Source organism: Lactuca virosa, chromosome 4 (assembly GCF_052849685.1).
Source record: "Lactuca virosa cultivar CGN04683 chromosome 4, Lactuca_virosa_CGN04683_v6, whole genome shotgun sequence".
NCBI lineage: Eukaryota > Viridiplantae > Streptophyta > Magnoliopsida > Asterales > Asteraceae > Lactuca > Lactuca virosa.
In genome coordinates, this window is record NC_136429.1 from 230,726,006 (window position 1) to 230,746,595 (window position 20,590).

Sequence of the window (20,590 nt, forward strand, 5' to 3'; positions counted from 1 at the left end):
TAGTTCTTGCATCTTTGCAGGTGCTAGACGATAAGGCGATTTGGCTACGGGGGTAGCCCCTGGAACTAAGTCGATTCTGAACTCGACTTGTCGTTGCGGAGGTAATCCTGGTAGCTCTTCTGGAAAGATGTCGGGAAAGTCGTGTACTACTGGAATGTTCTTGATGTCTTTTGCTTCTTGGCTCACATCGACCACATGAGCAAGGAATGCACGACATTCCTTTCGCAAGAATTTCTGAGCTTGAATGCTCGAGATGATACGAAGGTTTGTGCCGAGTTTGTCGCCATAAACTACTAGGGTTTCGCCAGACGAAAGATTAAGGCGAACTGCCTTTTCGTAACACATAATGTCGGCACGCTGAAGACTCAACCAATCCATGCCAATGATGACGTCGAAACTTTTAATTGAGACCGGCATGAGATCGATCGAGAATGAATGGCTATCTAAAGTTAAAGTACACCTTATGTAAATGCAGCTAGTGCTCTCTGTCTTCCCATTAGCCATTTCTACTGTGAACGGTTCTTTGAGTGCTCGTGATTTTTGCTTAAGTAAATGAGCAAATTTCTGATTCACGAAGCTTCTCTCCGCTCCACTATCAAATAGTATACAAGCATAAGAGTTGTCGAGGAGAAACGTACCAGTGACCACTGTGGGGTCGGCAACCGCCTCCTCATGGCCTATAGCCAAAACTCTTCCTACTCCACCGGCATTCCCTGCCTTGGGGCAGTTCCTCTTGTAGTGGCCCACATCGCCACGGTTGTAGCAAGATTGGCCCACTCCAGCGCCGGGGACTTGGGTGATTGGCCTTGTCGGAGATTTACAGAAACGGGCTGTATCCCCTTCCTGTTACAGTTTACACACTGCATGTCCCGACATGCTCCCATATGATGGTAGTTGCACTTGTTGCATAAAGGCAAACTTCCAGAATACTGCTTTATTGGAATAGTAGCAGTGGCAGGTGCTGTCGCACTATGAATTGCCATCGTCTGCTGTTTCTTCGCAGCCTTCTTCTTTTTCTTGTCCTCCCAGAATTTCCGCTTGGACTCTGCAGTTCTGGCGGTTTCTGAGATGGCCAGGGTGGTTGTTGCAGCCGGGGTACGGGCCCCGTGGTCAACTAGCTGCTGTGCCAGTCGCTTGGCACTATCAAATGTAGTAGGGCGTGATGACAATACATTTCCCTGGTATGGTGGCACCAGCCCCCATATATACCTCTCGATCTTCTTTCCCTCCGTATGAATCATGTTGGGACAGAGGGCCACCAGTTCACAGAACCTGGCGGTATATGCTACGATGTCGGTGCCTTTCATGGTTAGGCGCCAAAGTTCTTCCTCTAGCTTTTGGATCTCGCCCCTCGGGCAGTACTCCTCAATCATGAGGTCTTTTAAAGTATCCCAGCCCATATCATTTGCCACTGAAAGAGATAGTGACTTAACATGGCTATTCCACCATGTTAGGGCTCTGGTTTCAAAGGTGCAAGCAACGAACTTCACCTTGCTCCCTTCTGGACAGGAGCAGATTGCGAAAACCGATTCGGTTTTCTCAAACCATTGCGAGAGTACAATGACTCCGCCAGTTCCTCTGAAGGATAATGGCTTGCAGTTTGTAAAATCTTTGTAGGAGCACTCTCTCGAGCGCACAGGGGTTTCAACCTGTATTGTTGGAATAGGAGTCCCTCCTCCAGTGGAACTTGAAGAATGATATTCAGCCATGGCTGTTGCCACAGCCGCAGCTACAGCAGCATTGAGGGCTGCTGTATCAAATTGAGGAATAGTTGGTGTAGGATTACGTCTTGTTGACTTACGTGGAGGCATCTTTTAGCTGAAAGTTTAGAATGAACAAGATATTGATAAGAATTTGACATGAAAATTGATGAGAATGACTCATGGACTAACTCTCCATAGTCCAACAGCATAATTAAATGGAATACTTGAATGAAGATGAAAGCATTTGGATAATAATTTCCATTAGATTTTTATATCTGTCAAAGATATTGGAATTACAGATGTAATGAGTTTGGGGAAAAATGACCTAGAAGTAGGTCTTACATCATCCAAGATGGGAAAATTTTGACAGCATACTACCAAATCAAAACCTAGCAGGTCGAAGATTTATAAGAATAGGAAATTAGACTTAAGTTTTTACATAACTAAGTTATATCCTAAAGAGAAGTTGGTAAAATTTTAACGACGACGAGAACTGCTTGAGTGAGTCCTTGAATCCGATAGGAGACGCTCTATGTCCCTCGCACGCCTATCAGACCTTGCTTGCTGAGCTCGAAGTTCCCTGACTTCGGCTCAGGTTTCAGCAAGTTCCCTCTGAAGCATTGCATTGCTAACCTGAGCCCTTTCGTGAGCGGACTCCAGCTGGCGAATGCGAACAGTGTTAATACCAGAATTGGCATCCACTTCTACTACCCGGTCGATAGATGCTCGACCCTGCTCGGTGTTCCGAGCAATCCTACGAACCATGATAGGTAGGACCCTATCAGCTGAACCTCCCTCAGTAAGGTTGTAGAAACTCCTGTCTCCATTGTAAGGAAAAGGTTGACCTTGTTCCTGACTCCACCTATTCAAGTTTGTGGCCCACATAGGTGTGGGTCCTTGAAATGCGGGACGAGGGTTTGGGTTTTGAACAGCTGGGAGTTGGTTGTTGACTTCTGGCTCCGAGTCGGAACCATCAGAAAAACCTTCAGCTTCATAATCATCTAAAGGAATTGGGTGATTATCTTCTGGTTCGTCTTCCAGCCATTCTGCGTTGCCGTGGTTGGGAAAGTACGGGTCTCCCGGAAGATGAAATCCAGCCATTAAATCTACGCGAGAAGAGGGATATAAGAAATAACTAAATTAAACTAACTAACTAAATAATTATAAGATGATCTTCATCAGTTGCCCCAATACTTGTTTAAAGCATACCAGTTATATGTCATGCAGACGGGATAGACCTTCGAATAAGTAACCCTAACCCTAAGCCCACAACCAAACAAGGAACAGGAAGTAAGGCAAAGATCACAGATTCTAAGTCTATGACATCCTAGTACATATAACTTTAGTGTATCCACTAAACAACCATTGTTATACTAATAAAGACCTTTAATTCTCGAATAAGTAATTATAGTAACACAAAATACTCCTATAGTATTTTAAGTTTAATGTTTTGTTCTACTGTTCTTGTTGTAGAAGTGTTGGTAAGTTTTTAGACTTGTTGCAACCTCACAACCACACTTAGGCACACGCTAATCACTCCTCGGATAATGTAGTTGATCAGGCTACATCTTCCCAGGGTTGACCATATGTCTCTAAGTATGCTTATGCTGTCCACCAATCGTAATACTTTTGTTCTGTCCTAGTGACACTGATTTTAGTATGAATGCCAGTATGTATACTTTATTAAATATTTTATTATTTAAAGTATAAACTCTTCATCAGAGTATTTTAAATCCCGCTTGTGTTTATAGTTCGTATATCTTTTATGGGTTGATACACTCGATTCACCATAAACAATGCTCTGATACCAATCTGTCACACCCTCAAAACCAAATGAACGGCGGAAACGTTCTGGGGTGGAGGACGTCATGTACAGTATCACAACAATGCAAGTAGTAAACAAGCAACAACATCATCCATTGCATTAATAATATAATTTCATACAAGTGTGTTCCGTTAAGTTTTAAAGACACCATAACAATATACATCAAAATATAAGATGAGTCTTGAACGAGCTCCATCTTCTCAAAACCTGGCCCCAGTACCTGTCTACTGGTGACCTGAGAATACAAGTTATTTTGAAAGAGTTTATCAGCTTTAGAGCTGGTGAGTTCATAAGTATATTAGTGTCTGTGTTTGTATGAAAGCATTTGTAAGATGTTTTGTAAGATGTACTGTGTGTTTGTAAAAGTTTTGTATTTGTTTGAACTATCCTAGAAAACCCTATGTTTCCTACTAAAAGTAGCCTTCTACCAAGGCATCTAGTGTCTGTGTGTGTATCCTTTGTAAAAGTGAGTATTTTCCCAAATCCGACTATCATTAACCAAAAATATAGTTTTTTTTTTACATTATTGTTTATTGTGTGAAATCACAAAGTAAAATGTAAAGGGAAAATGTTATAGTACTTTAATGTAGTATTATGAAACTACTGCTGTACTAACTACCTTAAGTTAATTGTATATTTTAAGGTAACATGTGATCGGCCTGTATCTTGCTACCGACTCAATAGTAAAGTGACAATGTAAGATGCCACAAAAATGACGTTTGGCACCCGTAGACTTGCAAGTCCCACTGTAGCGAGCAGAAAGGTGTAGGATAGTCAATCCAGTATAGATCTATACACAAACTCATACGCTCCCTAATTAAGGAGATTCTGATACAAAAACAGTCATGGCAGGTAGTGCCATGCCCTGTTTAATGGCTCACATAAATGTATTTATGTAAATGTTATGTGAATTGTGTGCTAGCTGTATTGTGTGTTCTTTCTCTGTCTAGCCTGTATGTTTGTTTCTCATCACTCTGTTTCATGTTTGTTTCTCATTATAGTATGTATTGACTCATGTATGAACTGACACATTGTATGTTTCATCGTTCTAGTAATAGTATCTTCCTAAACTACCCCTATGGTAGCTTACTAGCAATGTATGAACATGTTTGTATACCCTTGCTACCCAAGGGTATGGAATTGAATGAAGGAAAACCTTTTGTATCTATATACATATACATAATATATAACTAGGATTCAAACGACCCTCGGACAACTAACCTTGATACCCCAAGACCACAATCAAACGAGAACAGGAAGTAGGGTAGACTAGCAGTCCTAAGTCCTTCTTAATCCTACTTATATAACTATATTTATATAGATACACATAATATAAGTTAAAAGAGGTTGATAACAAACCTTTTATATCTATATACATATACATAATATATTACTAGGATTCAAACGACCCTCGGACAACTAACCTTGATACCCCAAGACCACAATCAAACAAGAACAGGAAGTAGGGTAGACTAGCAGTCCTAAGTCCTTCTTAATCCTACTTATATAACTATATTTATATAGATACACATAATATAAGTTAAAAGAGTTTGATAAATGTATTTGACAATAAAAGACTTTGTAAAACAGTTTAAGGTAAAACAGTTTGGTAAACAGTTTGAAAAGTAAGAAAACCATTTGCTTGGTAGTTATTAATCACATGTGATTGATATAATAACTACAATTGTTCAACTTGTATCCCCCCCCCTATAAAAGCATTTAGAAACATTTAAAAGGTTAATTAAGGGGTATGAACTCACCTGTAGTTGGTGGTTTGGATGAACTGAAGAAATAGGATTGCTAGGTGTCAAGTGAAGACTTGTACACACACAATGATCCTATTTAACATATAAATACCACATATATGTATCTAATTAGACTTTAAACAACTAATTGGCAAAGTTAAGACATCCTAAGACAAGTTAAACACCTTATATAAGTGTTATAAGTCTCAAGGAATGCATCTAAGTGTTGTAGAACAATGCTATAGGGTTTAGGGTTCAAAAGAAACCCTAACTTGAGTTTACGGTTTTGTGACCTCAACCCAATGGGTTTACGGTCGTAAACCCTAGAGTTTACGGCCGTAAACCCTTATGGATGTTGGTATTTTGTTGATTTCAAGTCCTTAACACATCAAGGTAAGGATCTAAGTTAGTTACCTAGGCTTAGGAAGGGACTAGGGACATTTCGGTCCCTTAAAATGGGTTTACGGTTCAAGAATGTTCTTGGACCGTAAACACCATTTTCTTGGTGTTTCTTGGATGATTTCATGTTATAATGAAGTATAGCAAGCTTAAACACACTCTAGGATAGAAGTACTTACTATATGGAAGCTTGAAATGAGCCAAAATGCCAAGAACACTAGTGTGTGTTCTTGGTGTTCTTGGTGTTCTTGGTGAAAATGGAAGAATCAACCTTTTGGAATGATTTCACGGTTAGAAAGGTGTTAAAACACTAGATTAAGTGATCTACTAACTTGAAATGGTTGAAAACACTTACTAGATCGAGATCTGGAATAAATCCCGTGATGATACTTGAGAGGATTTGCTTTTATTCTTGAGAAATTTGGAAAAATGATAATAAATGACAAGTGTCATATATATACTCCAAATTTCTGGGTTTTTGGCTGAAAATATTTTATTCCCGGTAGTAACTCCAATTTCTTGAAGTTTAGGAATAACAGTGATGCACTATAACCCTAGGGCATCCTCTCTCCTGGTATCTCCTAAAGTGTAAATCCTAAAATAATCAAACTTAATCCAAAAAGTCTGAAAATTTAACTGTAACTGATTTGACTTCTATTGAATCGACATGTTGTACAGAATAGAAATTTCGGGTTGTCACATGAACTCATTGAGTGCGGTAGTAAGCTTCTTGTCTTGTGCTTGTTCTGAGCCTTCGTACAAATTCTTGAGAACTTCCCAGATCTCTTTTGTTGATTTGCAATTTATGATAATATCGAAGTTGTCAGGAGCAACTCCACAGGAGATTTCATAAAAAGCAACATCATCATTTTCCATTTTATCGAGATCATCCTTGGTGGGACGGCTCATGACTGGTTGTCCTCCTCCTAGTCTGGTTGTAGCGCCGTCAGTTTGGACTGGTGTAAGGACTGGGACATGTGGTCCTTCTTCTACGGATCGCCATACATCTCTCCCAAGTCTCCTTAATTATCTATCCATTCTTTGTGACCAGTGATGATATTCATTTGCTACCAGTATTGGGGCTCGGTTAGAACCACCAACACTGTTGGAAACATTTAGAGATAACGATTGTGCCATTTTTTGAAGTTTTTTTTAAGAAATGAGCTTCAGAGTTCCGTTTTCAAAAAGCAACCACTATGGCTTTGATACCAATTGTTTAGAGAAAAACTTGGAGACACACTTGAACAAACGTTAGAACAAGTATATTGTGGAATAGTTAATCTCGAAGGATCTAAAAGCTCAACAATAATATTAATAAGTTAGAGTTAGATAGTTAGAGAGTTAGTTGCGGAAAAGTAAAGAAATAGAAATGACAACAATTGTTATATCAAGTATACACATAAGTTGATTCATAACAAGGACTGCATTCAAACCAAGTTAATAAGGAAGATCAAACTTAGTGATTAAGTCACAAAAGACTTGCTCCGAAGAGAGGTTATAATCAGTTGTATTCTAGTAAGATTTGAGAGTAAGAAGGGATGCGTAGTGAAATAGAGAGATAGAAAAGATAACTTCAGAGATGTGTATTCAGAATAGATAGATCTATATCAATACAAGAGAATGAGCTCTATTTATAGAGACACGAAGTACACTAGATTACATCTCTAACAGTAGCCATGTAAGGCATACTGGACAATAGAGAGTATTACAATAAAAGACAAGTAAAGTAATCTAGTAAAGAGACTGCGGTAGGTAGAGACTCCGGATGCGGTTGCTGATGAAGGAGCTTGACTGCGGGTGCTTGACGGCAGCTGTAGCTGAAGTTCAAGAGGGTCACTTTTTATGATTCAACAGAGGACATGAGGAAGCCTCGCATGCGAGGTGACGTGGTCGAAGGTGCACCATGCGATTTTTCCCGGTTTTCAACATTTCTTGATATTCGTGCCCAAAACTTACGAAATTCATAACTTTCGCATACGAGCTCCGTTTTCGACGTTCTTTATATGCACCCGTAGGTAAAATTATAATCTACGACTTTCGTTTAGACTTCATTGGCTAATTTTGAATTTATTTTTAATATTATTATTTTTAACAGACCGGGATATAAAAATCCGTTAAAAATTCATAACTTCTTCATCCGACGTCTGTTTTTGTCTGTCTTTTTACCGTTGTACTAATATTGACAAGACCTTCAATTCTTGTTTAGGTTGTGTCGGCTAAAAATCATTCGATCTTTATTTTGAGTTTTTAGTTGTATAGTGCTATACTGAAACATAGAAAAATCATAACTTCCTCATACGAAGTCAGATTTTGATGTTCTTTTTATGAAAGTTCTTGGTTGAACATATTCTACAACTTTCATTTAGATTGTTATGGCTAAAAAGTCTTTTATTGAAAATTCACTTTTTACACTGAACAGTGTTTTGCCAGTTTTGCCGTGGATCTTTGATTGGTCATAACTTTTTCGTTATAACTCGGATTTTAGTGTTCTTTATATTTTTGGAAACCTTGTTACATTCTCTACCATTTTGTTCATCCCAATCGAGATTGTTTAATACTTTATTTTTGAGGGTCAATTATGTAAATGTGCACAGTATGCTAAATTTTCTCTTTATTATTTTAAAAAGAACTACAAATTGACCTACATTATTACATAGGTTTGAAATAACGGTTTGTTACACAAAATAACTACAATATTGGATGTTGTGTTACATCCACATTTCCATACCATATGTATCATATTAACATCCCTTAAGCTAACTTTACAAAAACATATTAAACTTGCCTACACTATAACATTTGCCACGCAATGACATTCTCTTTATCCATGTCCATCAAATCTTCAACCTTTTCTCTTGGAATTGTCATGTTCATCATCTGCTTTATGTATGCAATGTTGGATTAGTGTCTAAGCCTGTAACCATATTTGTCAAGTACTTGACCCGATTATGCATGGTCCTTTTGGGTTGCCTTCACCAAAGCAACTTGACTGGAAAAATAATAGAGAAAGAGGTTATTATGATTTATTAATATGTTATAAGAATAATATATTAAAGGAGAAATCATATTTGTTTAATTAATATTGGTCAATAATTAATTAGGAATTAATTTTGTGATCAAGTGTAATTAATTAAACTAGAGGGGCTGAATTGTAATTATGTGATAGTTACAAAATAGGGTAATGATTATCCTTGATATGGGTTGGACGAATTCAAGGGATAAGATATCCTTGAAATCGTCCAAAGGATAAAGGATAAGGGATTTCAAGGCTTATCTTATGATTGCTTGGTGGGCAAGCAACTAGATAAGGATAAGGACTGAAACCCTAATCTCTACACCTATATAAAGACCCCTAAGGCTCATGAATTCGTCCATGCCTTCCCAAGGGGTCCTAGGGACGAAATTCTATACCTCTTCCCTCTCTCTATTACCTCTCCATTTTCTCTTGGTGTTTGTGAGCCATTAGAGGTACTACACTTGTGGTACTTGCTTTCAAAGACAAAAAGATTCAAGATTTAAGTTGTTATTACAATATAACAACAAGAGGTATGTATTTCATCTTTCCTTGTGGATTTCGAAATTCCTAGAAGCCTTTTAGGGTTCTTCAAGTGTTCATAATGTTGTATATCTAATAGTGAAAGCATAGATCCAATTCTAGGGTTGCATGCACACATAGGATTGTTTGTACAAAACCCATCAGTGGTATCAGAGACATTGGTTTTTGTTTTCAATTAGCATTATACAATTGTATGACCTTGACATATTAGGGTTTATTGCCAATAAACCCTAGGAGGCAAGAAATTTCGAGATTAGGGTTTCTATACCCTAGTTTGCGAAAATTTGAAAGGGTTTTCAAATCCTTTCCTTAAGCCTCAAGATTTCGAAATCTAGGGTTTGAAAAACCCCATGATTTTCGAAATTAGCCTCCTCCCCTAGATAAGATCCTAAATTTTAGGGATTTGGATTATCCTATATCTTGTAATTATCCTTTAATGGTTATATATGGTAATTAAAGATTTTGAATTATCCTATCCCGTGATTTTCGAATTTTAGAGGGATTAAAAGGCTTAGGATAAATTAATTGTTTAATTGGTAATTATCCTTCATGATTTAGATAATCCCTTATGATTTAATAATTTAAATTAATAGTTTAATTCAAGATAATTATTAAATCAAGAGTTTTAATATTTAAAATTTTAATTTAAATAGTATTAAATTTCGAAAATTTTAAAGTGAGATTAAAACCTAATTGTTTTGAAATGTTTCAAAACTTGCCCTCAAGTTTTGGAATTTAAATTGTTTGATTAAAAGGTTTAATTTTGAAAAAGTCTAAATTCTAAAACCCTAATTTTGAAAAGTTCAAAGTACACCCTTATGGTTTTATTAAATTAGTTAAGTGTATAATTAAAAGAGAGTTAATAAATCCATAATGATATGGTTTATATTTAATTAAATTAAAAGTGTAATTTATAAAATCAAACCACCTAGTGTTTTAAAAGTGTAAAATACACCCTTATACTATATATATATAACATTGAAAGTTTAATATTATATATGTATAACTAAAATGCTAGTCTTACCGTTAGTAGGCCTCATTCACGAAGCCGATCTATAAGGGGGGTATAAGGTTATGGCCTATAAAATGGTCGTTTAATGGGTATCCACTCTTACCCACCGCTCCCTTGATTGGTGGAGGGTTGTTAGCCGAAAGGGTAAGATAGGGCAATCCTCTCTTCATTAATAAGTATAATGAATCTATGTAAAGTAACTAAACGCTTTTGCAATTCCCAATCCTAGTTACTTTAGGCAAAAGTGAAATTGATGCAATCCCATGAAATTACACTTTGCACCCTTGCTAATAAGTTAGTGGAGCGTGTGTGGTTAACCGGCACACTAATTGGTTCTAAGCAAAGGTGGCAAAGGGTGACTCAATGTTTGTCATAGTTCGATCGACCGTGTGTGGTTTACCGGCACATCGAATAGGTGACTGTAAAAATGAGGGCACCATGTAGATTTGCATGGTTATTCACACCCACTTTGTGATCCTCGGCATCCCAGTCACAAACGAGAGGGGTATATCGAGATTTAAACATGCCATTGAAAAGTTCAATAAATCTCAAAGGAAATCTAGGAATTCTTAATACATTTTAAACTTAAGCCTTTATGTTTTTCATGGTGAAGAATTAGTGAATCGTCATTCACTTACCTCCAAATTATTTGCATGTTGGATTACGACATCCCTCTTCTAATGTGTAAATAATGTTGTTGGATCCTAGCCTTAATGTCTCATTTGGGTGTTTCATTAAGGATTCAATCAACTAACTTGAAATTTCTCCCGTTTTGTAGATGTCTGACTCTAACCGTGGTCTTCCCGAATCCCAAGGAAAAGGTGTTCCTGTTGAAAGTAAAAGCTTGTTCCAAAGTGAAGGATCAATGTGGACTAGCTTGACTTCACTCCCTCCTCCTCCTCCTATTGTTCTCCCCGACCCACAAGATCGAAGATTTGAAAGGTTCAAGATCACCGAAACCCTATTGGCAATGGAACATGAAGATGGTAAACCCGTGTGTGCTCACGTCCTAGGGATGAAATCACACATCGATAGGTTGATTATGTTGGGTGCGTGTTTCCCCAATAAGGTGGCTGTGGACTGGGTTCTTCAGTCACTCCCTGAATCATATGATAAGTTCATAAGAGAGTATCATATGATGAATCTTGACGCGACCCTCATTGACTTAACTTACATGCTTATTGCTGCTGAATCAGAAATGATTTGGCGAAGTAATGGAGCATATTTGTCTGGTAATTCAACCAACCATGCTTCTGTGGAGATTCTAGAAGAACCCACCTGTTTCTGCTACCAAGAGAAGGGGCAATGGATACGAAGCTACCCAAAGGACCTGAAGAGTCAAAGAGATGAGAGAGTCATGAAGTATGGCTCTACTTCAGGTATAAAATCCACTATCTAACTCCATTAAATTCCTATTCTTTATACATAATGTGATAAGATTACATTTGCATGTTTTGCAGAATTAGAGAAAAGAGAGGAAGTTTGATGGAAGAGCAAGATGAGTCTGATCACGAAGAAATGGATTACGATCGCATGGATTCAAAGATCAGATTTTGAGCTTAGGAAGTTATGATAGATTTGTTAGGAGTATTTGATTACATAGTTTTTCATTCGAATTTTTCATTGTAAGGACATGTTTTCCGCTGCTTTTATGAATAAAATAAATTTTGGTTTTATCTTATTTGTTTATCCTTACAATGGCATATATGAAAAATTGATGTTTGTGTACTTCTATTATTAGCAAAATGGATTTGATTCTTAATTGCATTATTTGTGGAAAGGTCAAGAATTTACCAAATAGGGAAAGTTTCTCATCGCCCAAGTTTCAATTGGATAGAAACTTGGAATCATACAACTTGATTGCATGATGAATGAGAAATTTCAAATTTGGAAATTTAGACAAATTCTTTGACAAAGTGTCAAGTGTAGGACTAGGAGATCGAGTACACAAAGTTGTGTGTTGATCAAATCCACCACAAGAGTAACAAAGATATTCGTCATGATTTACTAAGGTTAAGTAAATATGATTATACTTATGAGATTAAGTGTAATTCTGAATTGATTGAAAAAGTCTCAATCAATAGCAGAACGAATAAGAAGAATCAAGTAGGCAGAAAGATAAAAGTTTCTCTATTCTAAGAAGAAGGGAGAGTACCTTTTATTATGTTTTATGATAGGTCTTAATGATGAAGAACCATATCTCAATTAATCCTCTAAGTGAGTCTTAGTGCAATTGTATGTCTAAGAAGAGGAATTAAGAATTGAAGAAATAGTTAAATCAAGAAGCCAATCATACTTCGTTCCAAAACAAGTCTTAGAGTTAAGATTGTAACATTGAGTGACAAGTCTTAAGAAGGTTTATAACATTCATCAAATGTGGAAAGTTGTGATGTCTTGGATAAGACAAAGACCAACTACGACCAATTTTGTGAAGTGTTTTGTCTTGATAAAAGCTACACTAACTCTTGAATATTTGTTTGTCGAGAAATGTTTATTGACAAGAGAATCTTATATCTCAAGGAGTCAGTGGGAGTCTTAATGGCCTTGAAAGGTTTCAAGAACAAATCAAGAAGAAACCTTATCATTCATCACTAGCACACGACTTGAGGTTTACAACCTATCGTGTTGACACTAATTTTATTTCTGTTCCATTCCAATTGAGTTAATTATGCATGTGAGTTCTATGAGTTCTCAATGGATTGTATAGGGGCAAGACACCTTGTTCAATGGAAAGTACATTGAAATGAAGGGGTGGGCTGCTCAATAACTTGGAAGTAATGGTGGGACCCTTGATGGCAAGAAATTAAGAAGAACAAGTTCTATCCATAAGAGTTTGGATTTGTCACTGACATTATCTTGTGATTATGTTTATGACGAATTCACATGGACGGGAATGTATACACCACAAAATCTAAGTGTCATAAGGTTTCTCTCATTCATGAAAATGGTTGTGAGGAAACGCTTTCACTAAGAGAGATTTTGAAGATAGCATTATGTAATTTGGGTTTCTCAAATTCAACTATGATTATGGCATACCTCTTCATAGTTCGAATTGTGGGAAATGGCAAATGGGTCTGAACATTTTAGACTTGTTGATATGAGTCCTAGAATCATTTAGACATATACATATGAGCTGTCCAAGGAAAAGTGTATGAGTTTGAGAAGCTTAGATAAAGTTTTATCAAAGCATCTAGTATTGGAAATATGAACTTAAGAAATTGTTTTCTAGAAGTTCAGCTGATTTCTGAATACATGTCGAAGCTAGTGGGAGCATAAGTGTTATGTTGGTAAAGAAATAATCATCATGTAAGTGGGAGCATGATTATTATGGTAAGTATTGCAAGTTAGCAATATTAATTATAGAAAACAAGAGTTATACTTTGCAAAGTTGTAAGAGTTGAAAAGTTGTTTTTCTATAATTAAGGGAGAGAATATTGTACTTCGTTCAAAATCTAAAGCTTAGATTGAGAAATTTTAAGAAATTTAGTCAAAGGATACATAGTGTCTTCTTAAATTTCGATTATGATCCCTCTTCAAAGTTCGAATTGTAAGAACGTGACACATAAAATATTATGGCAGAAGATTGATAGAGTATCGTATCTTTACGTAAGACATTATGCATCGTGTCCCATACGCTTTGGGTAAAGGATCGATTGCAATTGCTATAATATTTGACCATTCTAAAAATTTTCCAAATGTCTAGCGCATCAAGAGGGAAAAAGGACAAGAATCGGTTTTGACTAAGATAATTAAACAACTATCAAAGGACAATCCAAAGTTCGCTGAGGATTGGTCGCTTGTGAGTAGTTGGAAGTATGGCATTGAATGGACCATATCGACATTATTCTGAATAGATAAGATTCTATTAAGAATGAGTTGTCATATGGTAAATATGGAAATGTTTCCATATTGGGAGTTGAAAAATTAAGAATTTATGTCTAGATTAGAAAATTTTATGCAAAAGGATGTTCAAAGGAATGTACTTTGAGTGAGAGACATCACATCTATAAAATTGTTCTGTAACAATTTTGAGAGAGTACCTTGTGATTCCGTTGGCCGAGTCTTTGTGATTTTTGTGCCGTGACTTCACAAGAGGATCATTGCATAAAATATTAGAATTTGACATAATCTAAAAGGTGGCAAGAATTTGGTATTCTTACACTAATTATAAGGATTGGGGATTGTGAAATGAGTTGCATTTGAAAAGTTTCAATTGATCTATTTCACAAAGTATGGACCATGGGAAACCAAAGTGTGCATGCTTTGAGCATGGGACAATTGTGGTTATGATTCGAGTTATAAAGTTGATTATCTTAAACATTAAACAATGGATAATGAGTAATCGATATGGTGATAAATAAAAGGTGTTTTATTTATACTCGAAGGTTTGGGACCATATAGGATTAGTATTATTCTTGTGTTTCACTTTGCATGTTTTGACTTCCTGAATAATTAATTATTTCATAATAATCGAATTGTTCGAATGGTCCACAGTCGTTCATATGTTGGAAGTAGGTATGAATGAAGATTGTCATGAATTGGTTTGTAGATTGTCTAAAGTGTATTAGACATAGCAAAGGTTTGCTGCAACGTTCATGAGTGCTTATGAATATGATTTTGAGCATTGGATTAAACCCACGCTCACTTGGATCGCTTCATGGATTTTATCACGAGCGATTGGTGAGACGATAATATCTTGTATTCTTGAAACCGATATGTGTGAGTTGCATCTTGCAAATCGGTTGCACATTGATAATATGTAAACGCATCAGTAACTTGGTGTTATAAAACTTATTGTTGTGTGTGATTTGGTGAGTGAGTGCAAGCAAACACTGAGTCGAAGTTTATCCATTCCTTTTACCCAAAGTGGGATAAAAGCGATATCTGTGGGCCCCTCGATGATTTAGTGATGACAAACATAAATGCTCGGCCGGGCTAGGGCTAATTTGATTTGTTCAATTAGTCAGTCTTCGTAAGTCGGAAATCGAGAAACAACACATAGACTGAGAGAATGATTTCAATCCATGTCTCGTGTCTATACGATATCTAGAATGGAGGAATATACGATCCCTTATCTAAAGGACAGGTTACTGATAAGATCAGAGTTCGACAGCGTCTTTGAGAGCTACGATTGCTAATCGAGTTGTACTTGCATTTGTGGTTACTAGACTTATCCAAGTGGGAGACTGTTGGATTAGTGTCTAAGCCTGTAACCATATTTGTCAAGTACTTGACCCGATTATGCATCGTCCTTTTGGGTTACCTTCACCAAAGCAACTTGACTGGAGAAATAATAGAGAAAGAGGTTATTATGATTTATTAATAGGTTATAAGAATAATATATTAAAGGAGAAATCATATTTGTTTAATTAATATTGGTCAATAATTAATTAGGAATTAATTTTGTGATCAAGTGTAATTAATTAACTAGAGGGGCTGAATTGTAATTATGTGATACTTACAAAATAGGGTAATGATTATCCTTGATATGGGTTGGACGAATTCAAGGGATAATATATTCTTGAAATCGTCCAAAGGATAAAGGATAAGGTATTTCAAGGCTTATCTTATGATTGCTTGGTGGGCAAGCAACTAGATAAGGATAAGGACTGAAACCCTAACCTCTACACCTATATAAAGACCCCTAAGGCTCATGAATTCGTCCATGCCTTCCCAAGGGGTCCTAGGGACGAAATTCTATACCTCTTCCCTCTCTCTATTACCTCTCCATTTGCTCTTGGTGTTTGTGAGCCATTAGAGGTACTACACTTGTGGTACTTGCTTTCAAAGACAAAAAGATTCAAGATTTAAGTTGTTATTACAATATAACAACAAGAGGTATGTATTTCATCTTTCCTTGTGGATTTCGAAATTCCTAGAAGCCTTTTAGGGTTCTTCAAGTGTTCATAATGTTGTGTATCTAATAGTGAAAACATAGATCCAATTCTAGGGTTGCATGCACACATAGGATTGTTTGTACAAAACCCATCATGCAATTCCATCATCAAATGTTGCTCTTGGGTCTTCTGTGACCAAGAGATGGATAAGCCTTTCTATCCTCTTCGATAGTGAGTTCATCAAGTAATGGGGGAAATTCATTGGCAGAGGTTTAGTCTTGTGCTCTACATACAAGTGTTCAATTTCACGAAATTTGTGTGCCCTAGCCATCATTTTGAAATTTCCCAATACATTCTCATCTATAATGGGGGTCATGGTCAACCCCTGTTGCTCTTCAGTTGGCATATAATACTAGTAACCAAATGTCTCATAACCTAGACTTTTAGAAAATCTTCCTAGCAACTCCATGTCTAGCAATTCGATGTCAACCCAAGTAACATAAGCTACAGATGTTTTGCATAGGATTTACCTGGAAAATCGGTAAAATATCCTCCATGAACGACTCTAATCATTATTTTGTCATCGTTACCTTTCCCATATTGCACGATTGGAGTTGTGGTCGGTAGTTCCTTTGTAATGCTCCACGGTTGAAACCTTTTCTTCGCCCATGGATCGATGCTCGTCTATCCTTTGTAAATGATATGCGGTTGGTGATGAAGGTTCGTGTCTACCAAGCGTGAGAATGAAAATTTTCATATAGTCGTAGGGTTTATAGGGATGATGAATCGCAGCTGAAGAGACATTAACGCAGAGTATCATCATTCAGTTTCGACTAATTGAAGAGGAGGTGTAGATTGAATGACGGCGATGATAATGATTATATGTGTGTGTGTGTGTATATATATATATATATATATATATATATATATATATAATAATTTAATATAGTATTTAGTAATTATCATACTCAATATTGTTTATGTTTTTATGTAACCACATAAATTAAAAATTAATTTTTAATTTGTACATTATAATATATCTACGTATGGGGTTTATTGAAAAATAGAATTGCAGATTTATTAATAAATTTTAGATTAAATTTGTACGTATAGTAATAAATTTGAGATCAAATATGGGTAAGGGTGGGTGTATGTGTTAGGTGTGGGGGTTCGAGTTGTGTTGGTTAGTGACACAGGTGAGTTAGGGTTGGATGTATGAGTTAGGTGTATGGGCCGGTTACAGATGGGTAGGTTAGTGGCACATGTGATTTAGGGTTGGATATATGAGTTAGGTGTATAGGTTAGAGCTTGGTATGTTAGTGGCACATGTGAGTTAGGGTTGGATGTATGAGTTAGGTGTATGGGCCAGTTACAACTGGGTAGGTGAGTGGCACAGGTAAGTTAGGGTTGGATGTATGAGTTAGGTGTATGGGTTAGAGCTTGGTATGTTAGTGGCACAAGTGATTTAGTGTTTGGATGTTTGAGTTAGGTGTATGGGCTAGTTACAGCTGGGTAGATCAGTGGCACAGATAAGTTAGGGTTTGGATGTATGAGTTAGGTGTATAGGATACAGCTGGGTAGGTCAGTGGCAAAAGTGAGTTAGGGTTAAATGTATGAGTTAGGTGTATGGGTTAGACCTTGGTATGTTAGTGGCACAGGTGATTAAGTGTTTGGATGTATGAGTTAGGTGTATAGGCCGGTTATAGTTGGGTAGGTCAGTGGCACAGGTGAGTTAGGGTTTGGATGTAAGAGTTAGGTGTATGGGCCGGTTCCAGCTAGGTAGCTCAGTGGCACAGGTGAGCTAGGGTTTGGATGTATGACTTAGATGTGTTGGGTTTTAAGCATTCTAACACTCCTAAAGTGTACATGCAACCCTGAATACCTTGGATCTAGGTTTTCTCTATTATACACACAAATATCAATTTTCCAAGGTATTACCCTAACTAGCATACAATCATATGTACTAGGATAACAAAACTAGATAGAATACATACCTTTTTGTTGTAGCTTGATTCCATGGAGCTTAAGATCCTAGTTCCCCAAGTGTGACACCTCAAATGGTTCACACAACATCATCAACATTTGGAATAACCATGAGAAGAGATACTTGACTCTTAGAAATCGGCTTGCCCTCTTGTGTATAAACTAGTGCCAATTTCACCAACCAATGGGGTCTTTATATAGTGTGCACATTAGTGTTACACCATGTAACCCATGACTTTACCCATTCCTTATGCTCATTGGGTTTTAACCTTCATGGAGTATCCATGGGTCACCACATGGGTTAAACCCAACATAAGGAATCATGGATCATAAGCCTACATATATAAGAATTAATGATTTACACAATCAATCCCCATATATTTAATTAGACTCTTTTGATCACGAAATTAATTCCAAATTAATTCTTGATCAATACTAATTAAATAATATGATTTCATATTAATATATTATAACTTATAATATATTAATATGTCACAAATATCCTCTTCTCACAAAAGGTCTATCCAAATGTCCCGATGCCATGCAACTCAAATGGACCATGCCGGTTCGGGTCAAGCATATACCAATTATAGTTATGGGCTTAGACACTAATCCAACAGTCTCCCACTTGGATAAGTCTAATAACTATTATTGCAAGTATGCCTCCAACCTGACCAGCAATTGTAGCTCTTAAAAGCTGCTGTCGAACTCTAAACAAATCACTGACGCGTCCATTAGATAAGTGATCAAATATTCCTCCATTCTAGATATCATATGGACTGAGACATGGATTATAATCATTCTCTTTGTCCATTTATTGTTTCCCGATTTCTGATTTATGACGACCGACTAATTGAACAAATCAAATCAGTCCAGGCTTGGCCAAGCACTTAGGGTGTCATCACTACATCATCGAGGGGCCCATATATATCGCTTTTATCCCTTTAAGGGTAAAAGGAATGGATAAACTTTGACTCATATGATTGTACTAACTACTTGTTGTATCATACACAAAGGCACGTTTTATAACATCGAGTTACCAATGTGTTTTCGTGCAATCAATGTATAACCAACTCATAGTCAACAACTCATATCTCTAGGTTTGAAGAATATAAGATATTATCGTCTCATCACTCGTGACAAAATCCATGAAGTAAGTCAAATAAGTGTGGGTTTAATCCAATACTCAGAACTGATGAGCACTCATGAATGTTGTACCAAATCTTGCTATGTCCACTACCTTGGACATCTACAAACCAGCTTCATGACAGCCTTGGCTTAATACCTACTTCCAACGTATTATTGATTGTGGATGGTTTGAAGAACTTAGTCATTCAGGAAGAATGGCCTAGTTATTCTGGAAGTCAAAACATGCAAAGTGAAACATAAGAATAATGTTTCTATTTTGATTACTTTAAATAAAAAACATTTTATCTAAGCACCATTTTGAGAGTAAATAAAAAACATTTTATCTAAGCACCATTTTGATTACTCATTATTCATTATATAATGTTTCGATTTATCAACTTAATACTTGAATTAAAACAATAGTCATGCCATGCTCCAAGCATGCACACTATGTTTGTCCAAACAATAGCTATGCCATACTCCAAGTATGCACACTATGTTTTTCTGACGATCCTTACTTTGTGAAACAGATCGATTGACAATATTTCAATGATGCTCATTTCACAATCCCAATCCTTATGGTAAATGTAATAATACCAAATTCTTGTCATTTACTGTAATCTGTTAGATACTAAACTTATATGCAATGATCCCCTTGTAATGACTATGCCCAAGTCACAAAGACTTGGCAACAAACATTACAAAGTATTCCAATGGAGATCAATTCCATAGAAACGAAGTCTCACATTCAAAGTACATTCCTTTGAACATCCTTATTTGCATTAAGTTTTCTAATCTTACACGGATTCAAAGAATAACTTCCACCTATGGAAACATTTCCATATGCCAATTTTGACTATCACTTGTGAACAAGAGTTTCCTCTTTTCAGAGTATGTCAATATGGTCCTTTCCAAAGTTTAACACTATACTTCCAACTGTCCATGAGCAACCAGACTTTGATAAACCTCAGATTGTCCTCGACAATTGCTTAATCATTTTAGTCATATCCAATACTAGACCTTTTCTCCTCTTAATGCCCCCAGGCATTTGGAAAACTTAGAAAGGATAAATATTATAGCACATGCAATCGATCCTATACCCGGAGCATATGGGACACGATTCATGCTATAAAATTTTTATTTGCCATGTTATCATAATTCGAACTATGAAGAGGGATGTCGTAATCATAATCTAATTTTGAGAATGCAACATATAAAGAATTTCCTTATGTTGAACCATTCTAACATAAAATTCATATATATCCTTGACTAAAGTTGATTAAAATCTCAATCTAAGCTTGTAGAATTAGTGTAGTGACATAAGAACATGGTTTGGCATGCGGAATTAAAGTTTGCACAATGAACATGGTGATTTGGGTGTTCAAGAGATGTATTGAATATG